Below are 12882 nucleotides of genomic sequence, written 5' to 3'. Positions count from 1 at the left end.
CACATTACAGCAGATTATCTCGAATAAAAACCTGACTAAGGTGTCTCATGGTATATACAGAGGATAATGAAATGCATCATCTGCATACACAGTTCTTTTATGAAAGCCTCTTCTTCCGTTTAGGATTTTAGAATATAATACTGAATTAAAAGTTAAGTTTTATAAGATAATAAATAAAACTAGGATTACAGTCTGTGAAAAAAGTTAAAGGGGTTGTCTCGAGGAAGCAGTGAAATTTTTTTTTTGCCCAGTCCCCCTTATTAAGCATACATTACTAAGCACCTGTGTAAATGACTTTTAAAGCCAGTTTCTACTTACAGTTCCAGCGTTTCAGCAACTTATAAAAAGTTTCCCAAAGATGGCCGCCGGCTCTTTTCCCAAGGTGCACCGCGGTTGCTTCAGCCCGACATGCGCGCTCCCGAGACGCTACCAGCTGTGTCTCCCTGACAACCAGACGCCCCGTAGCCGCCGACCGGACCCCGGGATTGAACGCAGCCGACCACGGCACACGCTCTTGGGCCACAGTCACCCACCGCCAGGCAGCAGGTAACCGGTGCTAGGCCCCGGCTCCCCCGCGCTAGGCTCCGACGTCCGGCGGCAGGCTCCGGGGCCCGGTGGTCTATACAGTCCCCCCAGGGCACACAAAAAAACCCCCGACCCCTCACTTACATGGGCGGCTTCTTGGCAGGGCTGGGCGGCTTCTCGGCTGGGCTGCTCAAGTTTCTGCACCTTTCTCTAACAGAGAATGGTAGCAGAATGGCAGCTCAAGCGCGCTCCCGAGAAGTGACAGCTCGTCTGCGCATGCGCAGAAGAGCTGTAGCGGCTAGCAGGCTGAAGCGGCTCGTGCTGAGAGCAGAAGACCGGACTGCGCAAGCGCGTCTAAAAAAGCAAGCAGACAGCGAAATTAGACGGAGCCATGGAGACGGGGACGCTAGCAACGGAGCAGGTAAGTAAATAACTTCTGTATGGCTCATATTTAATGCACGATGTACATTACAAAGTGCATTAATATGGCCATACAGAAGTGTATAACCCCACTTGATTTCGCGAGACAACCCCTTTAAGGCGTATACTGGTCCTCTGCAGCGGTGACTTTTCTTTTTTTTTCTGAAATTCCCTGCCGCCATTATCCAGTGGATATTGGCCATTTGGTCTCTAGTTCCTGTGCCTTTTCTGAACCCGCTTGCAAATCTGGCAACTTTCGCTCCATGAATTGCTGGAATCTACCTTGCAGGGTCTTGAGCATTACTTTACTGGCATGTGAGATAAGGGCCACTGTGCGATAGTTAGAGCATTCTTTAGTGTTTCCCTTTTTTGGTATGGGGATATAAGTTGATTTTTTCCAATCTGCTAGCCATTCTTGTGTTTTCCATATTTGCTGGCATACGGCATGCATTACCATGACAGCATCATCTTTCAAGATTTTAAACAGTTCAACTGGGATACCGCCCCATCTTGCCTTCTTGTTTTTTTTTTTCTTTTCTTTGGGACGTTCTTTGTTGCCACCTCCTGAACAGTGTTGCGAACTTCTGTCCAAAGTACTTCTGGGACCCTCTCTGTTAAATCTAGTCCCCTAAATCTATTCCTCCCGTCCACTGCATATTCATTAGGAATATTAGGGAGATCATATCTAACTGATGTGTGTCTTCCTTATTTTCTTTAGTCTGATTGTAAACTGTGCAACAAGAAGGTCGTGATCTGAACTACAGTCAGCTTCAGGTCTTGTTTTGACCTAGTAAACGGATGTCTGCTACCTGCAAAGGATGTAGTCAATCTGATTTGGATGTTGAACATCTGGTGAAGTCCATGTATAGAGCTGTCTTTTAGATTGTTTAATGAGAGTGTTTGTTATGCACAGTGAGTAATCCTATCAGCCTATGTCCCACTTCATTTTGCTGTCCCTGTGAACCCAGGTGTCATGTGACTACCCACCTTAGCATTGCAATCTCCTGTATTGAAAATAATGTCTCTTTTTGGAGTATTATCCAGTAGGTGCTGCAGATCCTCATAGAACTGATCTACTTCTGCTTCTTCAGCAGCTGTGGTTGGGGCGTATATTTGGATAACTGGGATATTAAATGGCTTACCCTGAACTCGAATTAATATCATTCTATCATTTTTGGATGTTATCCAAGCACTGCTTTAGCCACTTTATTATTAATTATGAAAGGTACTCCATTTCTTCTGTGGTGCTCTTGTCCACAGTAGTATATCTGGTGGTCATCTGTTATGAAGTGGCCCTTTCCAGGACTCTTCAGTTCACCGACATCCGCAATGCCTATATTTAATCTTGACATCTCACTAATAACCACATCCAATTTGCCCTGGTTCATTGATCTTACATTCCAGGTTCCTATAGTGGATTGATCTTTAGAATATCGGATTCGTCGTTCAGTCAGCCATTAGCCATCTTTTTGGCTTTGAGCTAGCTGCATCATCACAACTGGGGCTAGTTGAACTTATCCTCTGTTCCTCCCCAGTAGCATTTTGACCATCTTCGACATGGGAGTCCCATCTTCCGATAGTACACAATGAATGATATACAATGATTGAATTCAATGAATGGCTGAGCGCTGCCTGCGATTGGCTGAGCGCTATGACCAATCACAGGCAGCGCTCAGCTATCATGCAATGAATGACTGCGCGCTGCCTGCGATTGGCTGAACTCTGACCAATCACAGGCAGCGCTCAGCTATCATGCAATGAATGACTGCGCGCTGCCTGCGATTGGCTGAATTCTGACCAATCAGTCAGCGCTCAGCTGTCATGGAATGAATGGCTGAGCACTGCCTGTGATTAGCTGAGCGTTTAGCCAATCAGACCCAGCTATTTCGGGAAGTGGGGATTTTTAGATTCCCAGCCAGGAAAAAAAAGCTTCACAACAGTGCCGTGGAGTCAGTCCTAACAGTAACGGAAAGGTGATGTATATATATATTTTTTACAGCAGCTAGGGATGATTTTCAGGGAAGGGCTTATATTTCAAGCTCTTCCCCAAAAACTACTGCTGGGATTGCCTAAATGCCATTGCTTTCAATGGGGCGGCTGCGGCACTGATCCCTGAAGGTCTGCTCTCAGAAAAGACTGCAGCGGCCACGTCATGTTAAAACAACCCTCAGTGATACAATTATAAAATATACACATTTTGTCCGTGGTCAGACAAGCATATTTTTTTTCAGGCATTATTAGGTGCACAAAAAAAAAAGCGAAGATCTATCAGAACCAATGCTTTCCAATGAAAGCGTTCACGTGTCTGATTTTTACAAGTGCGAAAAAAAACGCTCATCTAACCGAGCCCTTACCTTGATATTCTGCATTGTGCTTGTAGAAATATAGTCACCCAAGACTAAAGTTCCCTTTTTTGCACCCAAAAAATATATAAGTTTGGTACCATGTTAGCCAGTAGAACAAAATGTTATTGTTCTCAGCAAGAGAAACAGAGTAATCTTGTAGATATAACATTTTAATGGCCATCAAAAAACAGAAAGGAGGTTATTGCAGGCTTTCAAAACTACTATATAACTAAGCTTTTTGGTCACAACACAGAAATATGAACGTTATTATAGTAAAGGTAAAATCCCCTGGAGCAAGCACAGAGTCATGACTGACTCCTCTGGTGACACAGGTTTCATCACCAACACAGAAAAGGGTCCTTTACTGTAAGAGCAGTGAGACTGTGGAACGCTCTGCCTGAGGATGTGGTGATGGCAAAATCCATAGAGGAGTTTAAAAGGGGACTTGATGTCTTTCTGGAGAGGAAGGATATTACAGGTTATAAATCTTAGGTCAATTGTTAATCCGGGTATACAGGCAGGTAGGAACTATTAGGGGTTGATCCAGGGATTAGTCTGATTGCCATTAGGGAGTCGGGAAGGAATTTTTCCCCCAAAAGGGCTATTGGCTCCTGCTTTTGGGGTTTTTTGCCTTCCTCTGGATCAACAACACAGGAGGTTAACAGACTGGACTAGATGGACATTGTCTTCATTCGGCCTTACATACTATGTTACTGTTATGTATAGGGTTACTGCTGGGGGCACTGGAGGCCAGCAGTCGCGCTCTGTTCCTCCTGGCGCGGCGGGTATCAGTGCGGGCGGCTCCGGTCGGGGTTTCCCCATGTTGGCGGTTGCCCGCTACCACCGGCGGCACGAGCGTGACGTGCTCGGGGTGACGCTCCATCCAGCCGCGCGGCTCTCTGTATAGTACACGGCCCCGGGGAGAGCCAGTCCTATTGGCGTGTCACCTTTCCCCGCCCTGTCTGGGCGGGGACTTTCACATATCAGGCTGCTGGGTGCTAGCAGAGGTTGCCAGTGTTTGGTTAGACTTTGCTCTGCTAGCACCCGCATAGACTGTTCTCGTCTAGTTTGTTCTTTGACCCATTTATGCCTTTAACTCCGCTCCTGTCTTAGTCACTTTATACTGCGCATGTGTCTCCCCGGTTTGACTCGGTTTTCCCTGACTACTCGCGGTGTTACCCTCTGTCGTTTTGCTCTCAGTAGATTTTGACCCAGCTTGTTTGACCATCCGTCTCCAGTCTCTTTCCTTTGGGGTCCCTGTTACTAGGTCAGAACAGGGACCGCTGCCCAATTGTCGCCCTCGGACTTAGCCCAGGGGAGCAAGTAGGTAGGGCTTGTTTGCCATTGCTTTCTCCAGTCATCTTTTACCCTGCAAACTGGGTACTCATTTTACCAACCTCAGCAAGATGGAAGGCCCAGTCAACCTTGAGCCGGCTACCTGAGCCATGTGGGAAATTAACCCACAACCTTCAGGGTGTGAGCGAGAGCTTAGGACTACATTTCTGCTGCCCTAACCCTCTGCGCCACATTATATGAAAAGGCGACTTCAAATCTTCTCAACGTCTTAGAAGGATCAGGGAATACCAAATTTATGACCATCTTTGATTCTCTCAACATAGGCTAACTCTCAGGGTTTTTAAGGCTGGATGGACTATGCAACACATCTGTTGCAGAGATAGAGGGGTCACCAGGCCTCTGAATGCACATCAATTTAGAGACTACAATGTGATTTTTCTAAAAAAAAAAAAAAAAGAGAAATAAAAGTACTCGTTACAGTTAAAGGATCTGGGAATGTTTAGCTTGCAAAAAAGAAGGCTGAGAGGAGAATTAATAGCTGTCTACAAATATCTGAAGGGCTGTCACAGTGCAGAGGGATCAGCCCTATTCTCATTTGTACAAGGAAAGACTAGAAGCAATGGGATGAAACTGAGAGGGAGGAGACACAAATTAGATATTAGAAGACACTTTCTGTCAGTGAGGGTGATCAATGAGTGGAACAGGTTACCACAGGAGGTGGTGAGTTCTCCTTCAACGGACGTCTTCAAACAAAGGCTGGACAGATATGTCTGAGATGATTTAGTGAATACTGCACTGAGCAGGTTGGTGGACCTGATGACCAACGAGGTCCCTTCCAACTCTACCATTCTAGGATTCTTGATATGATACCGGTTCATCGGACAGGACTCGCGCAACGGATCCGGAGAGGTGAGTATTGGGTCTTGTGGGGCGCTGTGTCGGACTCCGCTGTGATATTCCGCTGGTGGAGTCCGCCACAGCCGTGGGCATGAGGCCTAAGAAAGTTAAGTAGTTTCGAAAGCTTGTTGTATCATTATTTCTTTTTCTTAGCCATTAAAAAAAAGGTATCATATCTTGTGGAGAACAATCACATTGCCAGTTCTATTTGTTAAACAAAAAAACAAAAAAACACAAAAATAAAAAAATGTAGCACTACAAGAGTCACTGTAGTAATTAAATATTTTTATTTCATTTTTGAACAGTTTAACAGTACAGAAGTATTTCCATATACACAGCAAGTTTTTATGTATTTTTTTTTCTTTTTATCTTCTAAAACGTAGATTCTAAAAATGAATGTGCTGAATGCAGTAAAAAGCACCATAATGTGATCTCAACACAGCGCTAAAAAACAAAACAAAAAAAAAAAAAAGAAAAGAAAAAGAAATTGAACAAAATATATATTAAAAGGAAAAAAAAATGAAGAAGAACAAAAAGAAAAAAGTGTAATACAGACATGTGGGAAACAACCAAAGTAAGATTTGCAATATACTATTCCTGTGCCTGCTGCTTTTTGAAACTTGCATTTTTTTTTTGGAAGACTGGTGAAACAACTGAAGGTGACATTCATCGTAGGTAGGATGGAGGAACGGACAATAAATATGGCTGCCTAACAAAGTAAGAGAACATGGCAAATAAATATTTGGATCTAGCGAGCTGCAGAATTCACAAGACTGTCGATCTTTGTAGCCTACTGGTTGGACGTTCGGGAACCTGTTCTACGACCCTCGTACAGATTACGGTCTATGGAACTCTACTACAGTTAAAATATTGCACTGCTTTCTTGGACAATAAAAACTTTGCAACACGGGGACAATACCGCCTATTACATACTATACTGCTATAGAAATGCATCCATTATATATACACACACAACTTTTTCCATTGTTAAACCCTCCAAGCGTTTTCCAATCCTTATAAAAAAGGGACTCATAAATCTTTAAAGTACATAAAATGAACAGCAACAACTTTTCACCAGTACATTGAGCATACAGACACAGGCAACCAATGGTTACAAGCTAGTTGGCCTAGAGCAGGAAGAACCACCGGTATACTGTATCTATACCAGCCATTTACTGCACACTCAATATATCGTATAAGGGGTAACGGGTGAGGGGGGGTCTGAAATTTGATTGCATTTATTGAGAAGCTTGCTCTACCACCGAGGCACGACAATTCACATTTATAAATGGAGAACAGCTTGCAGAGGTTATAATGAACTTTTTTTGTTTCAAGAAATACATTTTGGTAGAAAATGCGCTTTATCGAGACTTTAGAAATTTATTATGCAATAATAGAATTGCAGGCACTTGCCTCAACTTAAAACTGATCAGTTACAATATATATATTTCATTTCATCTTTAAAACGGAATACGACATAGATAACACATTCACAAAGTAGGGGGAATACAAAAGGGGTAATAATTCAACATAAAAAGGGACAAAAGCTACAAATACAACAGATAACGTGCCATCAGAAGTGCCATATTGGTTTTAGTTTACCGATCCTAAGTGTTAAAATTTAGGCTAAAATGGGAACCTTGTCCCTAGCTGCCCGATTGCCGCTTTAAAACAGAAGGATGGTAATGACCTGACAATGATCTGCATTCAGTCAAGATGTGACGGAGTTTATAAGGCAGAAAAAAGGAATATAGATGTGAGTAATGTAGTGGCAAACTAAATAAAAAAGCACAAACAGCTGTAAGAGTTCATATAGGTAAAAGAGCACCTCCCTGCCAGATGGAATCAAGTACATAGACTGCCAAAAAAAGGAGTAGGCAACCAAGTTGTAAGTTTGAAAGACCCAAAAGATTCCTTAGGACAATGTTCGCAGATAATGACAGTATAGAAGTCTACACCCAACCTTAAAAGTCTCAATAAGTTTAATTCCAAGATGATTTGGCAAACCTACAAAATGGCCATCTCTGGTATATATATGCGCACACAATATTTGAAGAAAATGTATTTTAAAAGTTTATCTATGACATTAAAATGGAGCAAATACCAATTGATAGTAAAAAGGGGTTATCCAGTTGCAAACTATTAATGGCCTATCCTCAAGATAGGTCATCAGTAGAAGACTGGTCTTGGGACGTGGACCCTACCACAGCCAAGTCAGTTGATTAACGTTGACCTGAGCTGATTTCTGCAAGTAGCAGACAGCTCTGTCCCCACTGCAGTGTTTAAACTTGGTATTGCAGGCAAATTTCCCGTTGAAGTGAAGGGGAACTTGGCCTGCAATACCAATCCTGGCAACTGCAGTGGGAATGGAGCTGTCTGCTTCCTGTATAAATCATCTCAGTGCCTGAGCACAGTAGCCCAGCGAACAACTGATCGGTGGGGGTCCTGGGCGGCAGACCCACACTATCATACTCCGAGTGGCCTTTTCTGAAGATAGGGTAGTTTACAGCTGAACAACCACTTGAAAATGTTTTGTATTATTGAGTTTAAAAAAAACAAAAAAAAAACTTCACGTAATCCTGTCTAGATAAGATGGCCAACTTTCATAAATACAGATCTATATGGATTAAATACTGTAGGGCCTCAATCTATTAGAGCTCACTTACATTTTTCTAAACGGCTGTGGGCCTATGTGGTTTTAGATGCTGGGATTCAAGAAAAACAACAAAAAAAGCACATACAGCCCGTGCACTCATAGAGTAAGCAGACGCTACTAAAAAACGTTAAAGCAAATAAACAAACAAAAAAATAGATCACATTGATTCCACCATATGTGCGCACATTGAAGCCTGTTACTGCATAAACAAACTCCCTCTTGTGATCTATTGGAAAAGACATTCCACTGCAAGACCCAGTGCGTACATGAAGAACATGCTGATATAATTATTGCAGGCCTTCAGAGCTTGTCATCATACCGATCTTGTAAGAGGAAAGGACATTGGTCAATAACAGTTACTGACTTGTTGACGCTGGTGGGCACATTAGAGGAAAAAAAAAAATGTCTTCCAGTCATAGGAAAGCAGTTGTTGGGTAAAGTTAATATTAACTTCCTTTCTTCATCTACGCACGGCAAAGCTAAAGTAGTGTTGTGCCTGAAGGCCTCGGGCTTGGCAGCTTTTAAGAAGAACATCCATTAACTTGAAAGCTTAGAGAGCTTACATTTCAAGTAAAAGTGTAGGGGCTTGTAGATTCAGTTGGAATCATAAGACCCATTGATAGCCTACATGCAATAGAGGAAATTGTTCCTTGGCCTGAACAGATGATAAAAATAGATGAGGACCTGTGAGCCCACCAATTACTAGAACAACTTGTAATGAAGTGATGGTTCATGACAACTGACGCGTCCCAAATATTGGAAATTGCCCAACAATGATGAAGGTTTTTGGGATCTCTATGGCCCCTTAGGATAGGACATGTAAGAAGATTACTTAAGATAGGATGCCAATTCATCATACAGGCCTACAAGGAACAGAAGAGTCCATCAATTACCAGTCAACGTATTGGCTGCCTTGGATACTGGTTTTGCACACTAGATGGCTGCCTGTAATGGCACACTTTTCCATATCATTATCCTCTATGAATGCCATCTTATGAATGGAAGTAAGTCAGTGCAATGCTACAGACCTAAGTACTTTTTAACTTGGTTTCAAGTTTTTAAATTTTCTTCTTTCTAATCCACTGTTCATCAAGCTCAATCTAAAGAGTAGGGTTAGACGATCTTCTCGCAGTAATGGTATTAACTTCAGCTAGTGACTGTTGATAGGTTTGCAAGTGAAGGGCAAAACTTTGCCAACAAAAAGGGCTGCTTTAAAAGTTGTGCAAAATAAAAAGCATCCGCTAAACATGTTCCCTTTGATCTTAAAAGCTTCAAATTCTTGTGTACATCTCCCGTATTATATAAAGGATCTCAGTGCATGGTGTGGTCTACAAACACTGCTTGATGCTGAGGCAAGAAAAGATAGAAATGGACCCTGTAAGCCGCAGGTTTTTCTGACTTTTTTTTTGAGTAAAATATTCAAATATCTTCAAAGGAAATAGAACTGAACCTTTGTGTGTTATTGCACTATGGAGAGGCACATAGCTGGGTAGGTTTCACCATAATCGTATCGATACGCTGGACAGTAGGGGTAATTCCTACATTACCACTGCATATGAATCAGAAAACTGGAGGCTAGGCCTTGAAATCAAGAGTGGTACCATCATCTGACCAACTCAACTCTCCATCTCCAAGTCCACAGCTACCTCAATTTTCTGCCATACACAGTAGCATGCAAATATGAACCCCTGCTGAAAAAGTTCTTCGACTAACTTTATAAGTCCTGTTGTCCCTGAGAATGATTCGTATCTAGTAAATTTGGTTAACAGGAAATATTTATTAAGAGAATGGCCAACCAAAAGATTAAAAAAAAAAGGTAATTGGTAACTTTAGTCACTTTGAAAGTGCCTAATGTTCACCAAGCCTCCAATTTCAGAACAGGTCTCGATCCTACTTCTTCAGGGTAGATCCATTGTTTTAATACCGAACTCACACAACAAAAACGCAATACAAAGATATAAAGCACAAAGAAAAGACAAAAAAAAAAAAAAAAAAACTATTGCCATTTTATACTGGTCCTCTCCGTACAGAAGTGGCAGTCATATCTCGGAAGACTGAACCAACATTCCGCCTTTCAATTCAATACAAAATCCTGCGATATCATTAGTTGAATTGATAAGCTGCATTCACGTGAATATTGCTTGAGCCCCCAGACAAACTGCTACCATCATATACAGGACAAAGTAGTTCAATCTCAAAAGGAAATGCCTCAACACCCCCTCCCCTAGCCAGACTGGATATGGTGTAGTGTTTTGGATGGACAATTGGCACAATGCTGGCACTGTCACCCCTGAGCCATTTAATGCTGTTTAGGGGTCTTATTGGAGGCATCGCCTTGACAACAGGGGTCTCATGGGAGGCATCGCCTTGACAGTTGTGGACAGTGCTGATAAACGTAACACAAAACAGCAGTGAAAAGTATTAATGGTACTGGTAACGGCCGGCCGGACTTGCAGTTAAAAACCTGCCAATCTCCACTTAGCAAAATGATTCTACAAGGCCTTGTTAAATGAATGGATTCTAACCCATACCACCTTTGTTTCTTTAGCGTTAAGGAAAGGATAAATGATAATGCTACAGAGTAGGTAAAAGATGTGCTAAAGTCCTGCGTGTTAGAGAACACAGTCTTATAATTTGCAGATAGAGATCTCTATTATATATATATTTACATACAAAAAAGTTTGGAGAACATTTATAAAAGCACAAAGTCATAAGAATCTCTAATACGTTAGCTATACAAAACATGAATAAATAGATTTAATGTGATTTATTTACAACTAGCTGTGCTTTTTTTTTCTTTTTTTTACTAGCATGACTTAAAAGGTCTTCCTAGAAAGGTAGAAAACTCAAGCAGAGTCATTAATATGAGAGGGTGTGGGGTAAAGCAGGAAAGAAACAGTGCCATCCTGAATTATGAAAAAGTGCCATCCAGACCTGAACTATGTAAAATGGCCTGTCCCTGAATTGGTTTCAAAATATTCATAGAATACTTAGTTCGGATTACGTCAGCCCTGCATTATTAGTTAGGCAAATGTTCCAGTAAGCCCTTTGACGCTGACCCTTGTGACGGCCCAATCCTGATTTTAGTCTTGGTTGTTGTGCGAGTTGGAACAGAGATTGGGGGTAAAAATGAGGAAATCTGCATTGCTGGTTAATCTCAAAATGTGAGATTTAGGTTTGAGAGTTGAGAAGATAAAAAAGGGAAAAAAAAAATGGGAAAACAGAACATCATGGATTGAAATACTGTTTTTAATACGATGGGCAAATGAATGGTATGGAGTGAAAGTGAAAACCAACCATCCCTATACTGGATAAAAGTGGATTTAGTAATTACCCTAGATTATTGCTCCAGTGTCTGTGCACATACCCATAATATAAGGCCTAATATCTATAGGGATATTAGCAACACACCATATCTTATTCTAAGTACTGACCGGAACCTGGGGCAGTACTTCAAGAAAATCCCCATAAAAATAATAATGTGATTACTATGAAAAAAAAAAAAAATAGAAAGTGTGGTAATGCCAAATCTCCTTGACCGGTTTCTCGCTTCATTTTAGTGGCATTTCGGCTTTGAGCTGAAGAATTAAGCAACATGTGGTAGATCCGGTTTGAGACACTTGCCTGGCAATACTAAATAAAAAGCTGTAGAGCCGGTTGGCATTGTACCCACAGCAACCAGTTTGTCTTATGTGTCTTGGTTGTTGAGCTCAAAGTCGGATTAGCACCGAGCTGAAAGGAGAGAAGATCAGGTGCAGTTTGGCAGCACTTACTCCATGCCATCTCCCATCTCAGCCTGCATTAATAATGAGATTTTTCCAACAGTAGATTATAATGGAGAACACGTTTAAAATGACCCTCCAGTTTTGGAGGAAAAAAGTTTTGTCCTGAAACGGGGAGGAGGGGGCGCGGTTAGTTATATTACATGCTGTTTGTCTTCTGCCCATACCCCACCCCTGTGATCCACCGATTCTCGGTCCCAGTTTCAGGATGGCCAACACAATCTTCAGAATACCTAATCCCCATAGTGTATTGCTAGTGTTAGACTACCAATGCGCCAATACGGTTTTCTGATTGGCCAGTACTGCTCACATGACCAGTGCTGGCCAATCAAAGTATAGTGCTCAGTGAGCAAAAAAATTGCTGCAGCCATCTTGGACGGCTGAAAATAGCATCTCGAACCAGCAGATCTGAGGAACATTGGTAGAGAAGAACGACAGCAGATAATATACCCTGTGGTCCTGGAACACTATTTTATCCAGAAACTAGAGGGTCACATTAAGATGTGGCTAGATAAATCAAAGAAAACAGGTAGCCAACGTGTTCAGATAATTACTATTGCACCTAAGTAGAGATGAGCGAGCCTACTCTGTAAGGCAATTACTCGAGCGAGCGTCTGCTTAGTGATCCGAGCAGGCTCGGGTGGGCTGCAGGGGTAAGCGGAGTGGAGAGGGAGGAAGAGAGAGATATCCCCCCCCCTTCCCGCAGCCCACCCGAGCCTGCTCGAATCTCTAAGCAGTTACTCGGGAAGAGCGATGCTCACTCAAGTGCCTTACCGAGTAGGCTCACTCATCTCTACACTCAAGCTTTTCTATTGACATATTTAGGTGCACATCTTCCTCACTGCTCCTCCGTTTTAGCCACTGCCGACAGAGGAACGCACGTTCCAGGTCTGATTCCACAAGAGATTCTCTAAATAATAATAGTAAAAGCAAGACATTTTTTATATTCTGCACTCAAAGC

The sequence above is a fragment of the Eleutherodactylus coqui genome, chromosome 2, assembly GCF_035609145.1.
Source record: "Eleutherodactylus coqui strain aEleCoq1 chromosome 2, aEleCoq1.hap1, whole genome shotgun sequence".
NCBI lineage: Eukaryota > Metazoa > Chordata > Amphibia > Anura > Eleutherodactylidae > Eleutherodactylus > Eleutherodactylus coqui.
Note: the sequence above shows the minus strand (reverse complement) of the source record.